This window comes from Halyomorpha halys, unplaced genomic scaffold, assembly GCF_000696795.3.
Source record: "Halyomorpha halys isolate HHAL.00 unplaced genomic scaffold, Hhal_1.1 Scaffold369.1, whole genome shotgun sequence".
NCBI classification, from domain to species: Eukaryota; Metazoa; Arthropoda; class Insecta; order Hemiptera; family Pentatomidae; genus Halyomorpha; species Halyomorpha halys.
The window spans coordinates 373,714-391,947 of NW_027106340.1; the positions used below are offsets into that span (position 1 = coordinate 373,714).

General features: G+C 30.3%; 1 long non-coding RNA gene across 2 annotated transcripts in view; it reads left to right on the forward strand.

Moving 5' to 3' along the window:
• Positions 1–18,234, forward strand: part of LOC136795114 (uncharacterized) — a 384,921-nt gene that overhangs the window by 286,532 nt on the left and 80,155 nt on the right. The window contains exon 3 of one of the 2 annotated variants that reach the window (XR_010842665.1): positions 3,317–3,420. The exons of the other annotated variant lie outside the window; for it this stretch is intronic. This is a non-coding gene — a long non-coding RNA (uncharacterized lncRNA). Of the gene's footprint in view, positions 1–3,316; positions 3,421–18,234 lie in introns of those variants that run through there. 2 annotated transcript variants of the gene reach the window in all.

Sequence of the window (18,234 nt, forward strand, 5' to 3'; positions counted from 1 at the left end):
CAGATAGGCCTTTTGTAATGGATTGGCAATTTATACCGTTTGTCTAGTAAATGTTGTAATAGTCCAAATCGACGAGAGGTTTCTTGTCTTTTTCGTCTTGTGTGAGGATTCCATGTCAGTCGTTTGTCCAGATGTAGTCCTAAGTATCGGAGCTGTTCGACAGGAATAAGTGGGGTATTATTAAAGGATACTTACTGTAGGGCATGAGGTCATTTATTCATTAGTAAAAAAAAATCATTTAATCATTTCTTAAAAAGGTCTTAAGTTTATGGAATTATTTATAAAATATGGTAGATAGAGTATCAACAATCTCGAAACTCGTTACATTTACTTTATTATTAAGAATCGTCAAAATTAATGACTCTCCAAATATTATTCAATATTTTCTCCACAGCGTTCTAACCACCACAATTTGATGAAACATAATTAAAATGTAACTTATAACGAAAAAAATTGTCTAATTATTTTTTACTAGCAAATAAATATTAAATTTTTAGGCTACAGAATACCTTATATTGATTTTCCCTTTTTATTTATTTTAAACAAAATATAGATGAATTTCATTTGTTAAAGTGCGAGTTTATCTAGAAGTTTATTCAAAAATTTTTTTTTATATACAGTATTTTAATGGTTATTTTCTTTATTTTGTTATGACATACAAATCCACACAGCGGTTGATAATTTGAGAAAAAATAAATAAAACTGCTCAATTAATTCTAAAGGTACTAAAAAAAATTAACTTTTCGTTTCTTCTAAAATTTATTATGTTCCTAACCCAATAAACTCAATATTAGCAAAATAAATAATTGTAGAAAAAAGAGATGATCAATTAATGAGGTATAGATAGATTAATAATTGGAGATAATAATTGGGGATGTGGTTAGCAAAAAAAAAATTAAAAAAAATTATTTATAATTCTATAGGCAAATATAGAAACTACCCATTGGTAGTACTCTAATAACATTTCTTCATTAAAAGTTTTAGAGGCCATCTTCATTTTTATTGGTTTTGGGAAGATTTTTTACATATGGAACATTAAGTTTTTTATTTGAATGAGACAAAGTAGGGAGCATCTTACGAAGGATTTTGGACTGTAAGAATTGGATACGAGAGGAATTCGAAGGTTTAGTAGAGACTCAAAGCCAGATTGGCCTTATTATAGTATTTTTTTTATTGAATTGGAATTTAGACCGGTTGCTCAGTAAGTGTTGTAATAGTCAGAATCGACGTGCAGTCGTTTGTCTAGATGTAGCCCAAGGTAGCGGATCTGTTCGGCAGAGGTAAGAGAAACATTATTAAAGGATACGTACTGTAAGTAAGTCTGTAGGTTTAAGTTCAACTTCACTTTTCTGAAAAGATCTAAATACTGTTAGGTCAATATAATGCCCATAGAAGGTTTATTATATTGTCTTTATGATATTTTGTAATTAATAATTTAATATTTTATATTTAGGCATTATATTAAATCTAAATGTTCATTGGTAAATTTAGTGAGTGTATATATGTTAAATATTCAATTTATCCTAATAAATATTGAGATTCATGTAGATTTATGTGAATAAAACTGAACAGTTGACAATTGATAATGTTCCCATTGCATTATAACTCACCGCTCTTGAACAAATTGTTGATACAAGATGGAATTTCTCACAATTAAATGAATCACCTTCATCTACATTAAATTAAATAATAAAATATAATTGGTATTGTGTAATAAGGCTTGGGAGCTTCTCTTATATAATTGTTTAAAAAACGAGTGTATTATTGTTTAATCATTTGATAGTATAATACGTTTCGTGTATATAATAGTTTAAAACGTCATATCATTAAAAATAAATAATGTGCACACAAGTTTAAAGTGCTATAGAAACCTTGTTATGAATCTTTTCCTCAGTCCATAATTTATTATTTAAAAATGTAAATAATCTGCCACGGCCAGATTCGAACCTTTTGAATAATGAAAACAGAAAGAATGGATATTTTGTATAACAATGAAGATTATCATAGAATTATTTTTCCCGTATTTATTCGACTTTTCACGTTTTAAATAATTGTGTATTGCGAACGGATTCCAATATCTGAAGGCTTTCCAAATCGCTTTAGTACCAGGTTCTACCCTTTGGTGATCGCAATGGAATAATAGAAAATAAATTAACTGAACGAAGAAATACTGTAAAGGAATCAAAATATTTTATAAATATATATAAGATTAAATTTTAGATATTTATATAAATTATAGATAAAAAATAGATGTACAAAATTAAAGTATATGTTAGTAAAAATGAAAGAAATAAAATATTATAAAAGAGAAATGATAAAGGATTATACGAAATTAATGAATGAAAAATAAAAATTGAAATAATATTTACATACTAGTTTATAATTTGGAAAATTCGTTTCAAACATTTAATTTTCGCCTGTTAAAATTAAAAATATTCACATAAATCTGAATCTCGCTAATTAGTCCAATACTCAGTTTTGTTCAACATTAACTTTTATTAAATATTATTCCTCAATGTTTTAACTGAATTTTAAAACACGGCAGTTCAACCCAATTAACTGTAAGTGACATTGTTATGGTTTGTATTTTTCAGGAATCAGAATTAAAATTACATTATCTTTGGGGCTCCACATTACCTTATATTGTAAAAATGTTTTTTGCTACCAATGGGTAGTTTCTCTACATGCTTGTACCATACCATTATGATTTCCTCAAATTTACTTGTTGTATTTATGCACAGTTGTAAATATCAATAAATAAATTTTAAAAAAAATTAATAAATACAATGCGCATTACTAACCAAGGTATAATGAATGCTATCAAGGCAATGAACGAAAATATTGAAAATAATAATAAAATAAATGCTGAGCTCATTCAGGAACTAAATTTCATTAAACACACTTGTACTGCCCTAGAAGAAAAAACCGATAAGCTTCAAGTAGAAGTAAACTTCTTGAAACGTCAGCTCAGGAAAAATAATTTGTTCATAATGTCACCCACACCTGATATTATACCTGAGTAGGTTGACTTATATTTCGTGGCGACCCCACCAGAAACTCGTCCTTCCAACTCTAGTAAGTGAAAACTAATGCCACGTAGAGGTTGTAAAAAGCAATGTTTAATATTTTGCGTGGTATATGTTCTTCAAATAATAATTACGGCATAAATTATTGTTCTTAATTTTTCAAAAGTGCGTAATTTTATTGAGCATGGCATATTTCAAAGAATAATTTATAAGTTACCATAAACTTAATAAAAAATCAGTTTTATTGTTTACTTAAAGTATATTTATTTGTTGTTTTTTTTGTGTTTCAGGTATGTTCAAGTAACTGATATATGGGTTTACATTCTCCTTTGGTATGTTTTTTTCCTTTTTAAATTATTTTTTAATAGATATTTACAGGTCAGTTTTTTGTATTTATTAATTTTACTTCAAAATAATTTTTTACTTTTAAACATTTAAATTTTCTAAATTCATTACAAAATACTGATCTACATGACTGTAATAAGGCCAATCTGAACATACGGAGTTGAGCTTTGGGGCTCCACAAAACGAATTCCTCTCGTATCTGATCATTGCAATCCAAAATCCTTCGTAAAATCCTCAATGCTCCTTACTATGTCACAAATAAAATCACACACAAAAACCTTAATGTTCCTTATGTAACCGATCTAGCCCGAACCAGGTATCATTACTTTCACTATAAACTCCCTAACCATTCAAAACTACTAGTTTCTAACCTTGCTCCATTCCTGACTATTTTCCGAGGCGCCTGAAAAGTAGATGGCCACGAGACCTGCTAATGTAAAATCTTCATTAGAGTGCTTCCAATGGGTAGTTTCTCTACACGCCTGTATCACTTCATAATAACACATCAAATTTACTAAATGTATAATTATATACAGTTGTAAATTCCAATAAAGATAATAAAAAAAATTACATTATATCTATGGCTTGACATAACTACTGATGTCCTAATTCCATAATCATTTGAAATAAAATAAGGAATTAATTATTATTTAATATTTATATAATTAATGAATTAATATTTAATTTATATGAAATAAACTGTAGGCTTTAGGCGAGGATAGACCCATGGAGTATTGCTAAGACTTCTGAGATAATTGTTTATGTATGTCATAGGTTAATCTTTGATATATAAGATCACAACTTAAAAAAAATAGAAAAATGTAAATGGATTAAGTTCATAATCAAGTTATTTGAACCTGTAATGTATCGATTTTTAATCAAGTCGTTTCCATAATCAGGAAGTTATCCCACTCGTCGGGTTGCACCGCTACATAGCACTCGTGTTGACATACGCACCGGGCCCAGGATCCCGCCCATTGCCTTATTTCAGATGCGCATAAGTACAATGGCCAATAGTGAAGGAGAGACCTTGCGTCCCCCCCCTAATTTATAGCTATTCTCTTCCGTTTTCGAAATGTTTTGACTATCAAAACTAGGAGGGGTGCCGCAGCGCCCTCGTGCTTTCGAAGCCTCCCTAGAAAACACAACAAAACAAATCGATGCTTGTACCTATCTATTTATTTATCAAATTTACAACTGTATTAAATAAAAATAAATTTAATAAATGCGATGTGAAACAACCTCAGAAACCAGTAACGTGGTTTTCTGTGTAATATTTCTGAGTCTAAACTGCCAATCCATTACAAAAGACAGATCTACCTGACTATTTGGACATACGGAGTTGAGCTTTGAGGCTCCACTAAACCATCAAATTCCTCCCGAATCCAATCCTTACAGTCCAAAATCCTTCTTAAAATCCTTAATGCTTTGTCACAAATCAAGTCCATCAGGACCTCAATGTTCCATATGTTGTCGATTTGGTCAGAACCAGATACTATTCCTTCCATGATAAACTTCTCAACCACCCAAATCCACTTGTTCCTAATCTGGCTTCTCCTTCATTACCTAATAATCCTCCTTGGGGTCTGAAAAGAAGATGGCCTCGAGATCTTCTCCACTAGAAATGTTATTGGAGTTTTATCAGTGGGTAGATTCTCCACATGTTTGTATCATGTCACTATATCACCTACAGCAAATTTACTTGTTGTATATAAGTGTATACAGTTGTAAGTAACAATAAATTAATTATTTAAAAAAATATGTATATATAATATGACTATAGATGGGCCAACAATAATTCATCTATGTAGTTTTAAGTGACCGCGAGTATTACCTGCGTTCAGGGAAGGTCCGTATGGAACGTAAAAGCTCAAAGGAACTTTCTATATCTTCGAAAATGATGGTGCTAATTATCAAATTTAATTCACCTTATTATATCAGACTTGGGCTTAAATTAAGTATTTTAGAAAATATTGCTAGGTTGTGAAACTTAAAATTGAGGTATGATAATTTATAAATAATGATTTCTTAAATTTTTATTGTAATTAAAACTGTTAAATAATGGATTATACTTGATAATAGCCAAGTTGCCCGATACTTTGCTGGTGTTAAATAAATCAATAAAAGGTGTAAAGAGATTAGATTTTTATTCAGGGCGATCTACATCTAGTTTATTACACCCTTTTTACTATATCTATCTTCTTGTCTTTGACATTTGATAGTTGAATGTAGACTACTTCCTTTTTACACTGGTCGATAATGGTGGATTATATTTTAGTATAAAGTTGAGTTTCTTTCAGAAATTTTATTATTTTGTCTATGGATTCTGCTGTGTCTTTAAGGGCCAATTCTCTTGTACGAGGAATTTTATTATCTTCGAAGGCTTGACGAAATGATGAGCATTTTTCAATTATATGCTTTATCGATAATGGGGGACTGACAGGTTTGGCATATAGGTTGGTCCTCTTTTGTGATTAAGTGGAGGTGTGTTAATTTGGAATGTCCTATTTTTACTCTTGCAATAACCACTTCTTCTCTTCTGTTTCCCCTTATGGCACTTGTCCACTTTTGTGTGTTTTTTTATACGTTTCTTAGTTTATTGGTGAGTGGTACGTCAGCCCAATTCAATTTATTATTATTACTAAATGGAATTTCAATATATATATATATAATTATTATTAATTTTTAAGAATATGAATTATGATGAGATCAGAACGAGCTACATCATGTCTGCTTTAAGCTGCTCAATGGCGAATTAAATACAAAAATACAATTTGTTTTACAGAATTTTAATCTGAATTTATTTTGGGGAAAAGATAGTTAATTATATGAAGTATTTTAAGAGAGTTTTATTTTATTTTATTTTATTTCTGTTTGTTTTTTTTTTATTTGTTTTTTTATTTTTTTTTTATTTTTTTTTTTATTTTAGTATGTATGAGATCATTCATCAATATTACCTATTGCCCACAACTGTGTGGCAGATTGTAATATCTATCAATAAATAAATCTATCAATGTTTAATGTTAAAAAAAAAATTATATGAAGTAAATTGTAGGAAGATAGTCCGGGTGACAATCAATAAAGGTTTAAAATATTAAAATAAAAGTTGTCATCTGATAGCCTTGACGAAGCCCAGCAAAGTTGGCTGAAACGTTGGTTAACAATAATTGATATTTTTATTGACCGCCACCCGGACTATTTTCCTGCAATCTAAATTTATTTTACTGGAAAATTGCTGATTGACGATGTGTATTAATGAATAGAATTTGGTCCGGGTGCGGTCAATAAAACTCAAATAGTAAATTGGTGTACTATTTTTATTTGAGCCAACGTTTCGCCCCACGTTGCAGAGTTCATTCTGACTTTGACTTCCGTCAAAACAGCCCTGACGAAGCCCTGCAACGTGGGGCAAAACATTGGCTCAAATAAAAATAGTACATACTATTTGAGTTTAATTTGACCGCACCAGAACCAAATTTCATTTTAGTATAAATTTATTTTACTAATTATTTTTTTCTTTTTATTTTTATCAATATTCTGATTATGTAAGAAATATAATTAATATAAGAAAAAAATTGGAACTTCTTGTTATATAAAGGATAAGGCTGGAAAAGGATATAATAAGTTAGAGTAATGTGGAATGGATCCGACCCTAGCGACCTCTGAAGGCTCTCTCGTCAAATTATTTTGGCAATCCCTTCCCGACCTCCATCAAATTGGCTGCCACTCCGGATTTACGCCAAATGATTTTCTTGTCGAAAGAAGACTCCTATAAACTTTCTCGGCATCAATTACAATAGCTCTCAAACACTGTTTGCTATATCCTTATTTTCTATCTCCCACTTCATTATCATGAGATAATAATGTAGAAAATGTCATATAGTTATTATTTGGTGATAATAATGCACTCCTACAATCTGTAAAAACTACAAAATTATATTCTGTGGATTTTTAGTTAAAAAATTGTTATTTTGTGTTAGAAAATGCTTTATTTTCTACCAAGATTATAAAAGGAATACATTATAGGAATAGTATTTAAGATATACTAAATAAACTAAATATAACACTACCTAAGGTCGAGTTAACGTTCGAAAATAAGAGAAATAATTCACCTCTTTACTGCTAATACAGTTTTTCATAAAACAAAAGTTTTTCTTTTTCGATAAACGAGAACCCATTATTTTGGGGTATATAATATATAACTGGGCCGCTCTTAGCTCAGTGGTTAGGTGCAGTTTACCAATTTGAGAACTATTGGCGGTGCTGTTTCGAATCCGGCCTGGGGCGTTGACGTATTTCATTGTGTGGCGGTACCACAAAATTAAAAACTTAATATATAACTAACTTGAGACGTTTATTGCTAAGTTAGTTTGAAAATAGTTCAAATAAATATACAATCCAAAGAATTATTAAGTGATGAAAAATATAGGTTAATTATCTATATTAAATTTTATTATCTATCACTGCTGCAATATTTTTAGTGATCAATGTGAAGCTGTCATTAAAAATTAGTAATAGAAGAGCCTAAGAAGAGAAAAATAGGCAGTTATTTTATCCCAAGTTTTGATTACTTTAATAAAAACTATAGATGGTAATAACTAGTCTAAATTGATGAGTCTGCCAAGTATAGGTAGGGATTGAAAAATGGAAGCTCTATATCATATGAAAAATCAGTACAGAAGAAGGAAACAGTACAGAACCAGAATATAAATTCATGCTACAAAACCATAAATGAAATTCAGAAATAGGGGTTATGAAAAGAAAAAAAACGGTAGTTAGCGAATTTATTTTGAGAAATCTATATCTCAAAAACTATTAAACCTACAGATGTGTATTAAGCATTCTATTTATAGCTAGTTTAATGGGCTATAAAGTAGTTTATGGCGTATATTTTCATAGGAACAGGATTTTTCATGATATTCATCAAAATCAATTCACAAAATATTGATTTTTAGTTGTTAGGAAACTTTTTTGGGTGTATGAAAAAAAAAATTCTCTTGTAGTATTTGACATAGAGATGTCTGCTAGAGCTTAAAATAAAGGTAATTTAACTTACTATAAAGTAAGTTAATACTTGATGATTTTATTTTATTTTTATACCAGATCTGGTGGGCCTTACATGGCTGATATGACTTATATTATATATATTTTTTAACAGTTGATTATGAGAGGGTATAGTCATACAAACGACACCCCTAGCTATATACAATGTTCTTATTAAAAAAAAAAAAATAAATAAATGCTTCTTAATAAAAGAGGAAAGTAAAATTAATAACAAAAAATAATGATATTGGTACACATAAATAAAACAAACAATTGCCTTCTAATAGTAAAAAGAAACAAGTTACTTTGAAAAAGGGAAGAGTAAGTTAATACACTTTTCTTTGTATGGGTTTCTATGATAGTGGCATATGAATATGAATTTTGCTCATGAAATTTGTCTGAACTACTATAAATCAATTTATTTGAGCAAATATTATGAAAACTACAACTCCTGAAAATATAAGTATTAAATATTACTGTATAGTACATTAAACATTTAATTTGAGTGCTAATAGACATTTGTACGTCAAATGGTTTTTGAGATAGATATCTCTAAATAAATTTATTAACTACTGATTTTTCATTGAATTTTTTATAAAATGTTGGAATTTAAAAAGCAATATCTCGCAAAATATTTAACGTAATTGGCTATATTAGGGCTCGTATTTTAGAAAATTTACTCTTCTTTAATTGATGTTCTCTTAGGTTTTCAAGTGTTTTTGGTAGTTTCAAAGATAATAGAGCTCCGAATCAGAATTTTTTTTTTTTAGCGTTTCTAAACAGCTTCTAGTTTTTAATCCCCCTACCTATACTTGGCAGACTTATTAATTTTGATTAATGAGTATACATAGTTTTTATTAAATTAATAAAAAAATGGAGTGAAATAACTGTCCTTGATATTAGCCAGATTGTCCAAAAGGGCGGTGTAAAATAAATTAATAAAGAATGTTGTAGCTTAATTGATAATATATTTTGTTATAATTAATAATGCAATCAATTCAATCAATTCAAACAAGGTCTGATACAGTCACTAAATTAATTAAGGGTGTCGACATAAAGTATCTTTACTGAATTATCAACTCTTATAGAAAGCTGAGATTCTCCACTCAAGTTGAGTGTTTGCGGCTTTAGCGCACTTGCTCAGCCTCCACTGGCTCATTACCAGTGATGCGGCGAGAGGGATGCGCTGGGATCTCTTGAGCTCTGCTCTACCCCTCACACGTGGGGGATAGAGTGGGCTCAGGGATCCTCAGGTGGATTGTGTAAATATTGTATATATTATTTTATCATTATGTTATTTTATTTATTTATTTTTCATACAGATAGTTGGATTATGTTCATCTTGTCTATTATTTTGTTTGTATATATTTTAAGAGAGTTTTTTATTTATTTATTTATTTTTTTTTATTTATTTATTTTATTTTAGAATGTATGAGATCATTCATCACTATTACCTATTGCCCACAACTGTGTGGCAGATTGTAATATCTATCAATAAATAAATCTAATATAGAAAGCTAGTGAGAAACTGAATCGTGGTTAAACTTATTCGACAGGACAGTAAGACCACAAGAGAGGAGAAAATGTGGTTCATAAACCGAGAAAATTCAGACCTTACTTTCTGGTTGGAATACCACACAATATTGTGTCTTGATAGACAAAATTAATAATAAAACTTTTTACGTTGTATGCTAATGTATATTGAAAAAATTCTTTGACATTTTCAACCTTATTCTAATAATACCAGATTGAAAATCCGCCTGGTCAGAAGTTGCGACCCCCCGACCGTAATGTATTCCAGCGGTGGCCCCCTAAGTGTCTCTCCTTCTCCCTCCCCCCCCCCCCCCCCCCCGAACTGGAAGACAAGGGGAAGTGATTGCGGTGGAGAAAGGGCAGCTAGAGCCGGAACTTGGCCTAATCTCATCAGACCCGATCCTTCTAATTACTCACTACCCGATTTATATCACCAACTGTCTGTCCGAGTCTTAGTTAGTTCTCTAAGCATGGCTCATCCTGTGAATTTTCTCTTAGTATAACTGTGGACTCAATGTAGGTAATTAAAAATGCCAAATATTTAAACAAGTATGTATTAATCTTGGCACAAATACGTAAGAAATATGAGTATTATGTAAACGTTATAAAATACTGAAAAGTAAACTGCTCGTCGATTCCAACTATTGCATTTACTCGACAAGCGGTCGAAACTTCCAACTAATTACCAAAGACTGATCTACATGAACATAACAAGGTCTATCAGGACATATGGAGTTGAGCTTTGAGGCTCCACTAAACCTTGGAATTTATACAATTTTTACAAATCAAAATTTTTCGTAAAATCCTTGATGATCCTTACTTTGTCACAAATCAAGTTATCCTCGAGGACCTCAATGTTTCATGTGTTTGTAAGGAAATACAGTTACTATACAAACGGTTGTGCTGGGAGGTGATTTGGTCGGAATAACGTTCGACCTCTAGATTTTTACCTGATTAACGGTGCATATTTTATGAGACGGAGGTGGTCCGGGGTCCTGAACACAGAGTTGACTCACGGCTACAGAAAAATCTGCCACAGCCCGATTCGAACCCCTTGGAGTTTGTAGTCCATTGCCTTATCAATGAGCTACCCACTCCCCCATGTATTAGTGGTGTTATTTAATATTTTTCTCTGACCTCCTTCAGCTAAACTAGGTACAAAATGAGATACTTTTCCTGAGAGACAACTAGAAGTACTCCTCCTCCTTCCCTCACCTAATTCCTTTGATATCCCTAAAGGTCCTGACCCAGTTACGAAGACCCAGGAGTTGCCATTCGAAGCACGTAGAGGATGCGGGAACTGTATCTTGGATCCTCTCCGACAAACTTCATCACCTGCTCTCCTCGACCCCTCGTCAAAGGGACTCGCTGTCATGCCGGTCATGTCTTTGTCCGGTCCCAGGTTCGAACCTCGAGAAGATCTTTTCTTACTAATAATCTAAAACTGTCTTATGTTTTCGAAATTCTTTTCCGATTTAGAAGATAAAAAAAACATGTCATCTTTCGTCTACCTTTTCTTTTCACTTTGACTTTTATATTGCTCTTAATGAATGCGAAATTATTCCACAGATTAATTTGGGCAAAAACTCAAAATAAAAATCAATAACAATTCGTGGTGGATTGTAGCGATGGGTGGAACTAGATAAAGATCCAACCAAATGATTAGAAAGATTTATATGGAACTTCAAGAATTTTGTTGTTATGAGGTCAAGGACAAAAGGGATATGAAGGCCATATTGTTCTGTTGGATACGTAATAAGGTGCATTGACAATGGAAAAAAAAACTGTCAAATAAAATAAAAGTATATATATAATCAAATGAATATCAGAGCTCAAAAAGTAAAGAAAAATCAATATTACATAATAAAACAAAAATAGCATCCTGTGAAAAAATGGTCGAAAAAAAGTTTAAAAAACGTTTGAAGAGTCAAAGTAACATTAAAACTGACAACGTTTTAAGACTTTGTATAAAATAAAGTAGGTTGTACTGAAATTTACTTGAAATCATACAAATATCATCATAGCTGAAGGTAAATTTGGACACAATAATCCATTTTATTTTAATCGGTCAGCTGTTCTCGATCAGCTGATATGGACCTGTCAGCTGACAGTCCGTAACTTATATATATATATATAAAATATACCTCTGTGCCCCTATTTATTTTTAATATTGTCTTTTTTTCATGATATTATATTGATTGTATCCATCTTTAATATATATATTTTTTTTAAATAATTTTTCCTCCAATTATGTATATTATAATTTAATGTTTACCTATAATTGATATTTCCTTTAATCCTCTATACTGTTTCTTAAAATTATTTTCAAATTTAACTTATTTTAAACGTCGATCTCCTCTACTCCTCTACTGACTTTCAGTTCGTTAGGTGCGTTTCCTATCTTGTTCATTATCTCCTTTTATGTTTAATTTTATTCCTATCCTCCGTTTTCATCTTTTAGTTTATACACAATTTTATATTTCTTCTTTTTTATCTGTAATTTTTTCTCGTTTTCATTAATTTTCTAAAACCCTTTAGTATTCTTATTTAATTTTTGGAAGAAGATAGTTGCCCGTATGAAGTATATTGCAGAAAGTTAGTCAGAGTGGCGGTTAATAAAGGTATCGAAATAATAAATCGATATAAATAAATAATAAGAAATCTATCTATTACTAACCAACGTTTCCAATTACCATATTTATAATTAATTTTAATGAGTAGTCTCTTATAATTTATTTTTCTAGATAGATATATATTTAGAACTTCTATCACACCTGGTTATATTTAATAGTTACTTGTTCCACTAGTTAGACAGCTATATAAATACTTCTTTATATTGTTATTATTAATTATTTTTTATATTCTTTTTAAACATTACAATTGTTTTGAAATGTCTCTATTTTAATGTTTTGTTAATTTGTTGTTAATACATTTATTTAACGCCACCCGGACTATCCTCCTACAATATTTTTTAATTCATTATTTACGTTGTTAAATTATGATAACATCATTTAAGTGTCTGTATCTTTTTTATCCCTGATGAAGACCTACAACGTGGGGCGAAACGTTGGCTCACATCTTCCTTTATTATTACACCCGGTCATTTAGCGATTTTCCTATATGAAATAAACGTAAATCCTGTAAACCACCCTCTACGCCCCATAGGAGACTATTAGAGAACAAAGTAACGCTAGCAAACCACGGTTTATGAGTTATTATGTTACACTTCGGGGAGAGATAATTCCAATTACATAGATCCTGACAAGACTTTCGATTCTGTCTGGTTGCAGAAATAGCATTTGCCATATCAATTCACTCCATGTATTTATTGCCTGTTGCAATCGCTACAAGTGCAGTTTCATAATAGTTCCAGATAGATTCCATTACGAGGATGACATTAATAACTTGCAGTGGTGATGTATTAATGCGCGGAGATGGTGTGTCACAGTTAGGGATAGGATGTGTCGCCGGGTGATTGGTGTCATTGCCGCAGCAAATTATCTCGCTTGATTGGTTCTAATGCACCATAATGGTATTAGGTCCCGTTGCAACTGCATCGCTCTTCAATTAGTTTTCGATTGCCTATGCAACTTTCATCATTTCGTTCCTTCTCACTATCATAACCACCCACGGTATAATTATCCAATAATATGATACGTATGTATTATCATCATTTACCTATTCAACGATCTAAGGTTACTTTGAGTTTAGTTACATCTAAACTAATTTCAATGAAATTTTCCTTTATTTGTGAGTTGTAGATAGTTGACCGTAGATAAATATGTAGAGAAGATGTTTCCGGGGTGCGGTTAGCAAAAAAAAAACAATAATAAATAAAATAATATTTATTCGTACCGACGTTCCGACCTAAGTTTCAGGTCTTCATCAGGGCTATAAAACACAACAACCATCAATAAGAGAAACATAAAATTAAAAAGAATTAATAAACTAACAAATTTGGAAATATACATAACAGTGAACTGAAAATATAAGATGAAGTATAATATTATATTGGTAAGAAGATATGTAAGTAGTGTCTAAAAAACTACACACATATGTATTTATATATTCATATATAATTTACTTACCCATTGTATTATATATTACCTCCTTGGTGTTTTCCTATTCCAAGTTCTTAAAATCAAAAACCTACCTATATCCTAGATCTCCTCACTCTTCGTTCATCCATCCACTCATTAAACACCAGATTCCAACCGATTGATTTATGTATGCCATCTTATAGAACCGCCTTCATTAGCAAGCTCCTTCTGGAATTCTCTTCCCATCTCCATTTGCCAGTCCTCATCCATTATTTCCTTTAAACTGCACCTATGACTCCAGTTATAGTATAACCAAACCTCCACGTTATTGTAATAAAATAAATAGGCATTTATCGATTTACATTATAAACAGTAGTAAAGCCAATATACTAATGTAATTTCATTTTCCTATCTGAAAATTTGTATATGATTGCCAGATAAAAATCTTAGTATATGAACCATGTATTTATTCTTAGGGAACTTATGTCTCAAAATAAAATTATTTTTTCATTCATTTTTCTTTCATATTGTTCAGTTTGTTGATTCCAATAGTTTTTCAGTTTTTTAGACACTACTTACATATCTTATTTTATACATATCTTCTTACCTATGTAATATAATATTTTATCTTTCATTGTTATTAATCTGATACTGTATACTTCTATTGTTATTAATCAATTATTTTTATTAGATTAATTATTTTTTATATATGCTTGTTTGAGATTGGTTTAGTTTTTCTTAATTTAAAACAATTTTGATCCTTTTTTGCCCCTCAACTTTTATTCTTTAAATTTTGTCCAACGTTTCGGCCCTCTGGCCATTCTCAAGGATACCACCTACAAAAAGTTTTTTTATTTTAATATAACAATTACATTATTTCCTTCAACTACACACTGATTTCTTTGGCGCTACCTTCAATTTTGATGTAATTTCTTTTTCAAATCTTAAAATTGCAGGCTAATTGCCCTTGTCACATCTTTAAAATAAATTAATCATTAAAATAATATCATAATAACTTCATAACATTTTGTTTTTAAATAGATTTCTTACTTACATATTTTTTTCTAAACAATTGTTATCTTAGATTTAAAACTTTTTTACAAAACACTTTCCTTCCTTCACTTTTAAATCTAAGATAACAATTTTTTAGAAAAAATTATGTAAGAAAGAAATCTATTTAAAAACAAAATGTTATGAAGTTATTATGATATTATTTTAAAGAAGTGACAAGGGCAATTAGCCTGCAATTTTAAGATTTGAAAAAGAAATTACATCAATATTGAAAGTATGGCCAATGAAATCAGTGTGTAGTTGAAGAAAATAATGTAATTGTTATATAAAAATTTTAAAAAACTTGTTGTAAGTGGCATTCTTGAGAATGGCCTGAGGGCCAAAACGTTGGAGAAAATGTAAAGAATAAAAGTTGAGAGGAATAAAAGGATGAAAATTGTTTTAAATTAAGAATATTTTTTCAGTTCATTGTTATGTATGTATTTACGAATTTTTTAGTCTATTATTTATTTTATTTTTTTATGTTTCTCTGAATGATGGTTATCTCTTTTTGTTTTGTTGCCCTGATGAAGACCTGAAACTAAGGTCGGAACGTCGGCACGAATAATTTTTTTTTTATTTGCGTTCTTTTGCTGTCTGTACCCCATGCTCCTCCCCCCCTCCGACCATCTTCTCCACTCTACTTTACTTAAATACCTAAGCATAAAATACGAAGTTTACCTTAGAAAAAATATTATTAAAAGATTCAGTCATACAAAAAAAAAAAGATGGACTAGAAAGCGCTGAAATTATCAGTTAGTGACACTGCAGCTATTATAAATTTCCGAATCACCATCGACATAGCTCTTATACTATCGATAATTCAGCGAACCAACTTCACTGAAAGGCAAACAGTATCGATAGCCATTACAGAATCGAACCATTAAGGCAACATATCTCCCCCCCCCCGCTTGAATGAGGAACTGTTGGCCATTATAAATAGCCTTGGGGTGATAACTAACTGCTCCCCCAGCCAAGGATTATCTATCACTTAATTGTTTTTGAAAAACTAGACAGTCTCGCAGCCTTCCTGTAGTTAGCCAGTCTTCTGTCTGATTGATCGCCTTGTATAAATCCCTCAAAGCTTTTCTAACCATTAGACTAGAGCTGGTGAGCTGAGGTTTAAAAGAATTATTGTAAAGCTTATTTTTAATTACTGTAATAACTGATAAATTTGTGTTGAAATGTTAAATTAGGTTTAGTTATAATTAATTACATTCTTTATATATGTACACATATATGTAAAAACTGTTCTAGCACAAACATTGAGGTACACAACAATGTAGAACATATAGTACAAGAGCCAGGAAGAAAAAAAGGCAGTTATCCCAATTTTCGATTACTTTAATAAAAACTGTATATAATTACTAGTCAAAATTGATCAGTCTGCCAAGTATAGATAGGGGGAATAAAAATGGCGACTGTTTCAAAGCTATAAAAAAACTTTTGATTCGGAGCTCTATATCTTAAAAAGTAGGAACAACACAACACAACCTAAGACAACGTCATTTAAAGAAGAGCAAATTTACTAAAATATGATCCCTAATAGAGTTATTTACGTCAAAGAGTTTTCGAGATATAGCTTTTTAAAAAGCAACATTTCATAAAAATATTGTATCTACTGAAAGATCTGTAGTTAGCGAATTTATATTGAAAAATTTATATCTCAAAAACCATTTGACGTACAGATGTCTATTAGCACTCAAATTAAAGCTAGTTTAATGAGCTAGAAAGTAGTTTATGATGTTTATCTTCGTAGGAGTAATAATTTACATGGAATATGCTAAAATAAATTGATTTATAGTTGGCAAATGAAAATTTGTCGGAAATTTTCATTTGCCAAATTTATATTCATATGTGAATATCATACACACTACTACCCCTACGAAGATAAGTGTCATAAACTACTTTATAGAAAGTTAAATTGCCTTTATTTTGAGTGTTGGCAGACATATGTGCACCTTCTTGGTCTAGATAAATAATTTCAAAAATCCAACATTTTATACGAACAACTAAAAATTAACATTTTGTGAATTTATTTTGTCAAATATCATAAAAACTACAACTCCTACATAGATAAACATAACTAACTATTTTGTAGTAAATTCAACTAGCTTTAATTTGAGCGCTTGCAGACATTTGTACGTCCAATGGTTTCTGAAATGAAGTTTTTCATAAATCAAACTTATTGTCCGAACAACTATAAATCAATTTATTTTAGCAATCGTCATGAAAACTACTATTCCTACGAAGGTAAAGGTCATAAGCTTCTTTATAGTCCATTAAACTAGCTTTAATTTGAGTGCTAATAGACATCTATGCGTCACATAGTTCCTGAGATATAGAATTCTCAAAATAAATTAACAAACTACTAATCTTCAGTAGATTTCTCAGAAATTTTGCTTTTTAAAAATATATATCTCGAAAACTATTGAACGTAAATAGCTCTTTTAGGGCTTATATTTCAGTAAATTTACTCTTCTTTAAATAATGTTTTCTTAGATTTTATAGTGTTTTCTCAATAATTATCTAGTTTTAACTTTTAAATAAATAAGATAGAATGATACGTAATAACATATAAATATTTGCTACAGTATCCATTATTTATAATATAATATTATGACACTAGAAGGGACACGGAAACCGAAGCGTATCATTTTCAAGACAAAGGGTCGAATTCCATCTCAGTCACACTCGGCCACACTGGAATTTTATCAGGAATTCTTTCCATTTTTGTTTTATACAGATGTCATTGATCATCTCTTTTGTAAGTTTTCGATGAACTATTAACACAAGTATATAATTTACTGTACATTTATATAGTTTTAATCATGAGAGATAGTTGACCGTGGATGACATATACCAGGAGAAGATGGTTCGGGGTGCGGTAAAAATATAACACAAATAAGTTGATGTAACTTATTTAATCGTCCCAACGTTTTGGCCCGAATTTCTAGCCTTCTAAGAACAGAACAAGATAACAACCAATAAATACAGAAAATATAAACATAATGACATAAAGTAAATAATTTTACAGAATGGAATAAATAAAATAAAGTGATGAGAGTGGAAAATAAAATGTATACATTGGAATGTATAATTAAACATAATGAACATTATCATAGTTGAGGAAATTACATAAAAATTAAGTTATATAATGGAAAGAAATATGAATATATTAGTTATTAATAATTCAA